This window comes from Corvus moneduloides, chromosome 5 (genome assembly GCF_009650955.1).
Source record: "Corvus moneduloides isolate bCorMon1 chromosome 5, bCorMon1.pri, whole genome shotgun sequence".
Classification (NCBI taxonomy): Eukaryota; Metazoa; Chordata; class Aves; order Passeriformes; family Corvidae; genus Corvus; species Corvus moneduloides.
In genome coordinates, this window is record NC_045480.1 from 23,844,173 (window position 1) to 23,856,295 (window position 12,123).

At 40.4% G+C, this 12,123-nt stretch overlaps 1 long non-coding RNA gene across 1 annotated transcript; it reads right to left on the minus strand.

Annotated features, from left to right (window-relative positions):
* Positions 1-2,964: 2,964 nt before the first annotated feature.
* Positions 2,965-11,848, minus strand: LOC116444331. Its single transcript, XR_004240278.1, has 3 exons — positions 11,025-11,848; positions 6,348-6,438; positions 2,965-3,880 (listed from the first exon to the last, which is right to left on the minus strand). It is a non-coding gene; the product is annotated as an uncharacterized LOC116444331 (long non-coding RNA).
* Positions 11,849-12,123: the final 275 nt, after the last annotated feature.

The following is a 12,123-nucleotide window of genomic DNA, read 5'->3' on the forward strand; positions in this document are numbered from 1 at the left end:
GGGGGAGGGTGCATTTTCCAAATTTGATGTTAAAATGTTTCATACACAGCAAGCTGAGAAATATTTAAGTGGAATGACTCTAAATAAGACCAAGCTCTAAGTACACTTTCATTAAAAGCCCCCAGTGAAAGGCATGACAGAAGTCATACACAAAGTATTTACTGAAAAAAATACCAGGACTGACAATGCACATGGCTCCCAGCTGTATGCTCCCCTCTGAATGTCTGTCCCTCTCAGCTCTGCTGGTGGAAGAAAATATATGGGCATTTTCTATCATCTATGCAATACCTTCCATCTTCACTTGAACTGCCTTGCACAGCAGCTTAAGTTAAGCCATCAGACTTTGCACTGATATGGCCATGGAGTGTTCAGGTGACATTACACCAGCGATATCTGACACAGAGGTGATAAGAAATCCTAGGACAAGAGGTGTGGTGTAAAGGCATTATTAGCTCTAACCCATTTATCAAATGAACAAAGGTTCTAGGCTTAGGTTTACTTTTGTGATGGACAAATCATATGTCCATACCAACCATTGGTTATACAGAAGAGTGAGATAAATGGAGAAGCATGGGCAAGGAAAATGAGGCGGCAGGCCATTTCCCATTTGTTCTGGGTGCTAGTTAAGAAATACTGAACTTTGTCCAAAAGTCAGCCATCAACACGTAGAGTCAATGAAGTGGATGGGTAAGGACATCTCTGGTGCAGCAATGCATTCTCAGCCTAGCTTAGCACTTGAGAATACAGTGAAGACCTGCAGTGTCCTATGTGAATCCACAAACATCACATACATGAAAGCACCTTTATACTGTCACACGGGGGGTTACACGCAGGGATTCCCAGTGCCATCATGCCCCATCTTTCCCTGCTCACCAGGCTTCCCTATAGGGCCAGGGTACGGCAAAACCCGCCCAGAAGCACGGCGAGGAGGCTCGAAGCGCCTGGGGCTGTTCGAGAAGGGAGAGGAACCCAGCAGAATGCCTGGGGGGAGTGCCGGGGTTGGGCCGGGAGGTGGCAATGCCGAGCCGGGCACCGGCGGCTGCGGCCCACGCGCGCTGCCGAGGGCACGGCGGGCATCTCCTACAGGGGTACGGCTCCCTGTCTGCACCCAAGCTCCTGACAGCTCCAGCGTGCCCGAGCGCTTGCGGGCTGATTTACTGGGTGCATTTTTGGGATGCACTACGCTGCAGATGGTCACTTTTCCCCAGCAGTCTGAATGAACCAATTAACAGAGAGCACCTGACTCCACAGCATCTCCTTAATGCCTGAGGAGTTTGCCGAACCTGCTAATGATGCTCTTTCATTCGATTGAGGGTGATATTTTTTCACAGCAATTGAAGAGATGCCAGTGGATCAGGAACCAGCAAAAAACCCCAGATTGCTATGAGGGGCTCAGAAAGGCTCTGATTAAATTAAGCTCAGCTAGAGAAATGCTTAATCACTTTCACCATATTTAAACATTATGTTCCAAACACAGAAAAGTTGGACCTGCAATTTTCAATGTGGGACTGAATGAACACTAGCACCAGAAACCACATTAATTCAGTTACAGATGAAGTTTGAGCTCTGGACTTCGTGGGATGGCTGTAACTCTTTTAATCATGTGCTGTGTCTCCAGTCATGATTTCTTAACAATGAGCAAGATCTTACCAAAGTGTGTGCTCTTCTGTTCTCCAAGATCAGAGATGTCATTCATTCCTTTGATCCAACATGTTCAAAGAGTAGGGGATATTTTCTTATTTGACTCCAGGGCCTGGATTCCAGTGGGGAGAGATATAACACCAGAACAAGGAGAATTTGGATATGTAGAATTAATGCAATCAGATAACTAAGAAGTCTGACGAAACAGTGCCAAATTGACAATGTCTTCTATTGAATTTATATACATGTTTTGATGGTAAATTCAGTGTAATGTTACAGAATCTTATAATAATGTTCAATTTAAAAAATATTCTGGCAAAGTTCAGTTTGGGAATATTGTTTTTCCTCTGGAATTCTTCTCATGAAGAAATAGATGGCAGTATGTTTCAATTTACTTCAGTTTACTTCTATGCAGATATCAGGATGCAGTTGTGGTCTGAGTTCTGCAAGTTAAACTGGAAGAGTCTGAACACTGCCAGGAAGTAGCAGAAGCATAGGAAATTCAGCACCAGCATCAGATCAGGTTTTAACTACTATTAACTGTTCTCTTGGCTGAAATTATAACACAAATCACTACTAGAAAGCTTTCATATGAGGAGAGTAGCCCCCTACCCCACAGATATCCTTTCCATACATTCTGGGAGCTTTCACATCATCAGGGGTTACTGCTAAGCCAAAGCAGCCAAGTGTCAGAACTGAAATCTGTAAAAACAGTACGAGATTTTTTGCTCTAAGCTCTGAATAGATCATTGGACTTTATGCTGTGAACTTGCAACACAAACTTGAGAGATTAAATCTGGAGGACTTTTTAGAAGTAACCCAATGCCTATTTAGAAGACAGTGTTCAGGTTCCTTATCGGAATATCACTGAAATTACCATTATTAATTGTTTCTCATTTTCACTGGTACATCTAAAGTAAAATTTTGCACTAATTAAGTGGTATGAATCTGCTGGGTGAATACCCTCAGGCAAAAGTAAAATACTCTTCATTTGTTCTAGAAACCCTTATTAGTTTTTTTAACTGCCAATCACCTGAACACATAAATTAAGAAAATATGCAATTCCATGTAACAAAGACATTTTAAACTCAAGCTGGGTGAGCTAATGTGGTATTTTGCCTGCCCAGGGCTTGCTATGATCAATAATACACTGCTGAATCCAAGTGGGGTTGATTTGAATGAACAAGACAGGGATTTAATAAATTAGAAAAGAAAGATTAAATAATTGAGGACTCTTTCCATAACTTAAATATAAGCCTATTGGAGCTCTTGTTTCAGAAAGGAAAAAAGTTGCTTAGACTTGAATCCCTTTATTTTCCTCTCACTGATACTTCTACACATCAAGGGAAATTCAGAAGCCCATATAAACTGCCGTCAGGAAGAACAAAATCTTCAAATTGCCATATATCGAACAATCAGTGTTTCATTCACCTATATAAAAAGATGAAAACTCAGGGCCCTGCAGTGCTTCTATGATGATTAACAATAACATAGAAGGTTTTAACAAGTGAAAGAACAGAAGAGCAACAACCTTCTATGTCATTTTGCAAGTTAATGTTATGATATCCTTTGCCAGCATAACTGAAAGAGAGCTTCACAAATAATTTAATATATGTAAAGCTTTGGAAAAAGAACATGATGATAAATGGAAATATACTCTCAATCTTTTATTTTCTCTCCTTTTTTTTAGCATTTTTCTGTTAGTTTCCTTACAGTATTTTGAATAGAACTGGTTTTTCTCCTATGAAAAGCAATACATCTAATTCCAACAGTCTCTACGGAAACTCATAATGTTTGAGAACAATTACTAAGTTGTGAAATGCTAATGTACACAGTGTTCTTTGGCTTGAACCAGACTAGCATACAGATGCGGAATCAGTGAAATTTTAAATGGAAGCCTGATGGCTGTTTTGATCTAGGACAGACAAGCACACTGCTCTTTCTGTTCAGGAAAGTTTTGCTTGGAAAGCTAATATGATCACACCAGTGGACAACAGCTTTCAGCATCTCTGGCTATTAATATTAATTAACCACTCAGAAAGGCAACCTTATCACCAACATCCACTGAGTAATGCAAAAAAGCAAACAAGCCATAAAATCACATGCAAGAAATATTCAGGCCAGTCCTCAATGAGAAGAGTAAGAGCTGCATATATACTTTTATGCTAAAACCATGGGGAAGAAAATTGTCTTCTTATCTCCATGTTTGCCATCCCAATATTGAATTGATGTCTTTGTCCTGCATGGAAAGAACAAAAATGTATCATCAGCCTGTAAACTGTTTTTCTGAGCTTGTGACTTGTATGTCTCTGTCTACTTTGACAGTGTGACCGCTTGCATGAGGCACATGCACAGTTCCTCGCTTGAGAGGCTATTATTAGATGCATGAAATCAGTTGGAAGGCTGTGTTTTCTAAAGCCTGCCCCATTTCTTAGAGTACTTAAACACTGCAGGATTCAGGCTAGGAAACTGCCAGACTTTATAACAGGTCACGGCTGTTCTTCACTCCCTGAAAGAAACCAGGCTTAAAGTGAGGAACACAAAGAGAGGAAAGGATGGGCACTGAGAGGACACGCTCCAAGCCCTAGCAGTGTTCTATTACACAACATAAAGGCAACTTTAAAAGTCATTGGGGTGTGCAGGTTACCTGTTTTACAGACAAAAGGTCTAAAAAAAGCCACTAATCTCAGATGTATCAGAAGGCAAACAATGACAACCTGCTTCTAGTTTCAGGTTTTGTCCTGAGCAACATCAAACTTCAGCATAATACTGGAACACAAACGTGGTTCAAAACCACTGTTTCTCTTCTTTATCCTCCTGGCTTTGATAAATACTCTTATGTTGCCTCTGTTTGTTCAGTGAATTAAATTCTTTTAATCTTTGTTTGGGAGGACTGTCTCATTTCTGCTTGTTCAAGAACATGAAAATGCAACTGTGACTTGCCAGGACTAAGAACGCACCTTTTCATTTTCTCATTTTGCTAGGTATTGGTGAGAACACAATGGTCATACTAAAATCTTGTCAATTCATGTTACTAAGAGACTGTTTTGTCATTATTGCTGGAAAATTGTGACAAAGTACTCAAAAGCGAAAAATGGACAATTTCAGGCAAACACACTTATCAAGTGAGTTGCAAATGGTAAAAAGCAATAAATAGGAGTACAGTGTATTTCTTATGGCTGTGGCTGCATAATAGATCAAGCAATCTCATTCGCAGGCAACGATCTGATGATGCATATGCACTGCCACAATAGCTGCATTGAAACTGCCCTGCTTAAAAAGCACTTTTCACAAATCTGCTTCACATAAAATACATTTGAGAGAGAATTGACTGATCTTGTGAATAGAGCTGAGTTAAGTTAATTTTGAGACTTAAAATGGTTGGCAGCATTCCAAGGAGAGCTACACTCATGGATTTCTCTGCAATATTCTTCTCTGCAGAGCAGTGCCAAAGATTTCTGAAACAGAAATCAGCTTCATCAGCAGAGAAAATTGCATACAGGCACTGTGATGAATGCTCTTAATCAGAAAGGTGTCTGTAAACACACGTGTTTATCTTAAGTTGCAAAGTCAGCATGTTGACAGTCAATTGAGACTTAACTCTTGGTTACTATGTTACTTAGTTTCCAGCAGGGAGAGAAAGTACGAAAATCCTCACAAAGATGCTATTTTTCTGCCTGCTTCTGTAAAATCTACTAGACTGCAATAACAACAATAACAACAACAGTAACAACAATAATAATAACAACATGTGCCTAGAGTATCGCTCTCCGTCCTTTTAAGCTTTGCAGTTTTTATTTATAACACTGCCTAACACATATTACGAACTTTTAAGAGACACATGAAAATTGTCTGGGCTGAAAAGTGTGCTGTTAGACGATAGCGAGTCACAGGGACTACTGGAATGCAAGGCTTATCTGCTAAATCACCTCTGTTCTTACAGGGTACCCGGTATAAACAGGCAGAGCTCTAAGAGCTGTTTGATGCGGCAGACAGATACTCTCAGGTTTGTAAGAAAGGGGATGGAGCCTTATTTGTAGATGGAAGGAATTCGAAATCCGGAATTCCCCTTCAGAAAATGGAGAAAAAATTAACCAAGCTCAAGAAGATTCTTGGGCGTATCACTGATTATGCTAACAAAAAAATTAAACACTGTAAAGCGGGTGCTTGTGGGCATTAGCAGCATGTGATTTCACTTGGTTTAGACCACAGACACCTTAATGCCTCACTTAGAGTTTACCTTGGCCTTGACACGTGACTTAGAGAGCAGAGACAAGACTGGGGGGAGAGACATGGGCAGAAGTGAATTCGGATTTTGGGGAGAACTAGCAGGCACAGATTTGTGGTCTCTATAACTGAAACTGCCATCATAGTAAGAGGGGTATCAACAACAGTGTGAAACGTCAGAGTAGGGAAGGGAACATGTACAACCCTACAACACCAGTCCTCCCACACAACTGGATACTTACTATTTCCTTGTGAATGGAATGAAATTAATTTGGAACAATGGATACAATGAACTAAGGATCTCAAAACTGACAGGTGGATATTACCTGGGCAGAGGCATGGGGCAAGAAAGCCTGATGCTGTATCACTAAACTCAGTAGGAATGTTTAAATTTAGCTCAGCGGATGCAAGCTGTGAGAGGAAAGGCTGATGGCGCTCCAGGAGCCTATCACCCCATCTGTCTTGGTGTCTAGTGTTACCTGTGCAGGGGTGCTGGAGAAGAACCCGCGAGAGGGTCTCATTTCTTCACATCTGCTCAAGTTGTCCTAGACATTCAGATTGTCTCTGAACCTAAGTTATAGAAGAAAAGAAGAAAACAGACAGCAGAAGTGTTGAGAACCACTTTAGACATGTTCCACAAAATATGTACTAACGAGGCGGTTATAACTTAATTTTGTAACTGTAGGGATGTGAACAAATCTTTTGAGGCTTGAATCATTATGCGTGTATAGCTTCAGGGCTTTCCATTCTGTAAAGGCATGCTTACCTATGTACAAGATGAAAATTAAAGGAGCTGTTCCATGTCACTAAAACCAGAATGTATTGTCCCTGAAAGGTGAAAGAATGTCTTACATCTTGCCAAACCACATAGCTGCTGCTTTTTGGTGTGAAATTATCTGACTGTGCTTTACTACTCTGTACTGTATCTATCTTCCTGGCAGACAACTCTGCAATTTTATTAGTATTTGCGTAAACGAACATTGTCTTGCACAAATGGTTTCTATGGAACGTATGCAGTACTTTTATTTTTCTTGGTAAACTATAAACATTGGCAACTGAGGTGACTTATATGTTATGACCTTACATTTGAGCTGTCAGTAGATTACACAGGGAAATATTTGTACTGGTAATTGCTCTCCTGTTCTTAACTCCCAGAAATAATATCTTAAATAAATATATATATAAAATATAAAGCACAAAATATAAAATATAATATATACTTTTATTAAGAGTATCTGAAAGGGGTTTTTTTTTGTATGAATATGTCAAAGTCTATATTTTCTAAACAATATTATTTTGATAATTGTCCATGTAAACCAACATGCCTGTCTGTCTATGAAAAGTGTTTGCGAACAGAAAATCATTCTTGAATCTTAATGTTAGCCGTAATGATTACCATATTAGCTAGAGGTCATAACCATGAGAAATGAGGAACTCAGCTTTGCATGTTCCTGGTAAATAAACAACAGAAATACATTTACATAACCTATACTCTAATGAAAGAGTATATCTGAAGAGGAATGTTTTATTAATACCCTGGCTGCTGTGTTTTTACAAAATGTCATTAATAATAATAATATTTGAAGACTTGGAAAGCTAAGGTCATGAGTGACAAAACTGTTAATTACAGCTGCAATGATTTTTTACCTTGCTTCTGTGTGACTGAAAACTCCAGTATTTCGCTCTGCTCCTTCTCTGATTGCCTCTGGCTAGAAATTTTGGCTCTGTTTCCTCTGTCTCTTACTCCTATTACCCCTGAAGCAGCTAATATTCCTCCACTCCCTTTTCAAGTTCCTACGTCTTATTAATAGCAACTATTCTGGTGCCTGATCTTCAGATTTCTTCCTGAGCTTTCCTTGTCATCAGCTTTCCCTTGTCCTCCCCACTTCCAATTGCTAAAATAATGCTTTAGTTATCCTACTGTTTTCTACCAGGGCATTTGGTAGTTTCAAGCCAATTCCTGTTGGTTGTTCTGTGCTATTCTGAGTTACAGTCCTCTCAGCTGTAAAACAAATGGTCAGAAGAGTGAATGAGGTAAATTGATAACATTCCATATCAAACCAGACTTGGGTTTTTTTCCTTATTATAAAGCCTAATATAAGATTTCTTGCAAGTGTAATGGGATTAAATAAAATCTCGGTTGTGGAGCACAAAACATATCTGGGCAACCTTTCCAGAGAACAATTGATCATTCTGTAGCTATTAGCAACTTTTGGACTCATTTGGCCATTACCTTTAAAAATAAAATTAAATAATCTAGAAAAACTAAATGTAAAAAATGGGTTTTGAATGAACCCCTTGTATTTTTGACTGGATATTCAAATCAACTAGAAATGCAAAGGAGGAAGATTTGTTTATCACCTGTACTTCCTCTGTCTGTCCTATGATCTCAGCTTACATGAGAGTCCAGGCAGCTGTTTGTGTATGCTCGAATGGCTGAAGATTTAAGGTTGAAGTCATTATACTGAATTCAGATTAATTTCTAACTCTAATGAAAGACACTGTGCTCTAGAACTTAAACCTTCCACTTCTGAGGCAGGAAAGCTGACCATAACCAAGATACTGATGAGCATTTCAGAAATTTACACTAAATGTAACACTTCAACAAGAAGGAAAGATGTAAAAGAAAAAAGGAATTTAAGGTAACATCTCATATGTTTTTCCCCACTATAGATCCTTAAGGGTTTTAAGTTTAACATGTGGTACCGTTTTAAACAATTAAATTTCTTAACATTTCTGCAACAAAATTATTTTCAGTTTCACTTAAATCACAGTTACTCACAAAGTGATTAAAAGGGACAAAAGTGGTGAAGTCTTTGTTCACTTACCAACTCCCAGTTATTATATAATAGGTCTGTTTACGCATTAATTTTGCAACCTGTGTTGTGTCAAATAAAAATGGCAACCTTTCTCACATATTTAATCTAGTCTGAAAGAGCTATCAAAACAGACACAGACACAAGAGCTATCAAAACACCACACAGGGCCACGTTCCATGGCCACCAATAATAGTGTGGTTCTAAATACAGACATGCCTGTCACACATGGCATCCTGGTATATATTGTTAATGACTTCTTACTTGCTTTAAGTAAATTATTTACTAGTCTTTCATTATGAAAAACTTCACAAGCCAGTAAACCCAAGTTCCTGAGGATTCAATGAGTAATCAAAACTTCTACATTGTAAAAGACGTGGATGATTTGAAACTCCTATGAAGCGATCTCCTACGCTTTGCTAGACCATGTTAGCACCTGCCACTTTATTAGAAAAATCAAATATTTCATGTTCCTTGACTTTTTTGAGAAATACAGAGTTTCAGAAATCAGCATGGACAATATCAGCAGGTAGAAGTTTGTGGGCATGACCAGTTTGGCAGATTTTGATCTTTTTGCCTCTGCATAATTTATTATATGTGGATTGTAATTTCAAAATAAGAAGGGTGAAAAAGAATGTCCTTGTATGAATGAATAATTGGTGAAAAGATAGTAAGGGAAGGTGTGAAGGGAAGTCATCAGTGGAGTTCTTTAGTAATTTATACGCTGACATTTTTTTGTTCAGCAACAATCTGGAAAGGGAGAGGAGCAATGAGATGTGATAGCTTGCCAATCCATAAAAGTATTCAGAGTAGCAAGGATGAGGGAAGGCATTAGAAATGAGGTCAGAAAGACCTTATAATACAGAGTGAGTGGTCAGAAAAAAGCCAGATAAATTATGTACGTAGGAAAAAAAGATTCCTGGCTTCAAATATAGGCAGGTGGACTCTGAGATGAAAGCTGTCACTTAGGAGCAAGATCTCATTCCCATAAAAGTATCAACTCAATGCAGTGTGTCATCTTCAAGCCACCAAGTTCAAGTTTTACCATATCTAGTCCTTGAGTAGTACTAGATATAGTTCAAACCACTAGCTTACACAAAACAGCCTAATGGTTTTCTATTGCTCACCTTCAATGAAACAATTTACCAAATTTCACATTATTTAGCCTAACACACTCAAGTATTTCAAGTTGTGCTGGAAGGAAATGAGATTTAATCTTTTATTCTCATTCTCAATGTTCTACTCTAAGTTTGTCAGCAATTCATTCATGCACTACCTAGGGTGCTGAGCCTGCAAGCCAGTGAGCCACTTCAGCTTGCATCAAATTAACCCTAATGAGATTGTTCAGCTTACAGAGCATGCTAAGCTCTGGGAAGAACGGGCCCAGATGGAATAGAACTACTTCCTTTTTTCTCTGTCCATGAATAAGTTAAAAGCATCTAGGCTAAAAAGTCAAACTTAAAATATGAAGGCATTTTAAGGGGGCTTTTTATGAGGGGACAGTAGCTCAAAATGCCACAGACAAAACAGAAATGAGATAGTGGTGCTAATATACATTTATTTCTTTCAAAAGACAAATAGATCCAGGTACTGAAAATTCTTAGCAGAACTTTTAGCAAAATAAACTGCTTCAAAATGAACGTGAAAGATAAATACACAGAAATAAAATTGACACTGGGCAGCAACTTCCAGTTGTGTCTTTTAAAAAGAGCTGCCATATCTATTAGGACGAAATGAAAGAAACAGCACAAAAAACTCCTTTCCATCCATATGGTGGCTAGCATAGCGCCCTATTGATCCACACAACCTACTAAACACGTATTTTACCCCTTCCTCAGGAAGGATTCAAGATTTGTTTGAACTGCTATGTGCAAAGTTTACCCAGACTATTTGGCTTGCTTTGTAACTAAGTGCTGCTGCTGTAAAAATTGCACCAGCTGTGCTGGAGGATGTAGCAGGTCCATACCAGAGGAGTGTCTTTGTAACATCTGCAAACTAAGCATTGTTTTTAACTCTCCAAATTTTCTAGTCCTGATGCACGTGATTGCATAGAGTCACATCTTGGTTTGCTTAGATATCTGGTAAGATTGATATCAGAAAGGGATCTGGCTAACACCCAAGTTTTTGGCAGGAATAACAAGCACTGGCTTATGTGCTTCAATGCTGTCTGTTCCCAAAAGCTCTGTAACAATCTGTAGAAACACGGCTGTACTAAGGTTTGTACTGAGCTTGACTAAATGTGCAGCCAGCCTATACCAAAGCCTTGGTTACTTAGCTTTTGTGCAGCCCTGCTGCAGAAGAGTCTGTACTTCTACCTTCCCTGTGTAGCGGCACTCATACCTGTGACAGATGCTTTTGTGAGGTGCCAGGCAGGATCTTCTTGGAGAATGATAGTCCAAAAGTCATCACAGATTTTAACTGAATCACAGGGGTTTTTCCCTTATTCAGGATAATTTAAAGGTTGTCCATGACATCATTGATGTAACACGAACAAACTTCATAGGGATAAAGCAGATATCTGGTTTTTGACAAAAGTTATGGCTGATGTATTGATTATTGGTATATTTTCAATAAATGCTTTCTCCCCCCTTTTTCCCCCTTTTTTAAAACCAAAAAATCTGGAAATAACTTTAAAGCATGTTCCAATTATGTTTTCAAACTCTCAATAAAAGCAGAGGCTGAGACAGCTAAAGCATTACAAGATCACGCTGCTAATTTCAAGTGCGAGTGAAAACTCAGTACTTTATCTGGGGCTATTCCTGTACTTGGGGGATTTCCAGTCCTGTCACTGGTGGCGTTTCGATGCTGTTAGGAACATGCGAGTGTCGGTAACACTTGGCTGTAAACGTGCTCATGGAGTTTGCGAGAATTAATGCTGTTTGGATTTTTTTTTTTTTTTTTTTAACAAAAGGTTCTTTTTTAAAAAACCAAACCAAGCTACAAAAGGAGCGTGGGAGCAGCTCTCGCTCCTGCGAAGGGATTTTCTTAGAGGTCCTTTCAGGGAAACCCCTGGAAGCACTTCTCCGCCACAACCGCCGTGCGTGCCGTTGCCACGGCGTCCTGTGCCTCCCGGTAGATGCCGCGGGGCGGGAGGGGCTCGGCCTGACCCCTGGGGATGGAGCCCGACTGCCAGGCCCTGCTCTGCGGCCCGTGGCGCTGCTGCGGCCCCGCTGAGGCCCCGCTGCCGCCCCGGTGCCCCGCGGCCGCGGCGGCCGGCGGTACTGCGGTACTGCGGCCCCGGTGCCCCGCGGCCACGGCGGCCGGCGGTACTGCGGTACGGCGGTACTGCGGTACTGCGGCCCCGGTGCCCCGCGGCCACGGCGGCCGGCGGTACTGCGGTACGGCGGTACTGCGGCCCCGGTGCCCCGCGGCCACGGCGGCCGGCGGTACTGCGGTACGGCGGTACTGCGGCCCCGGTGCCCCGCGGCCACGGCGACCG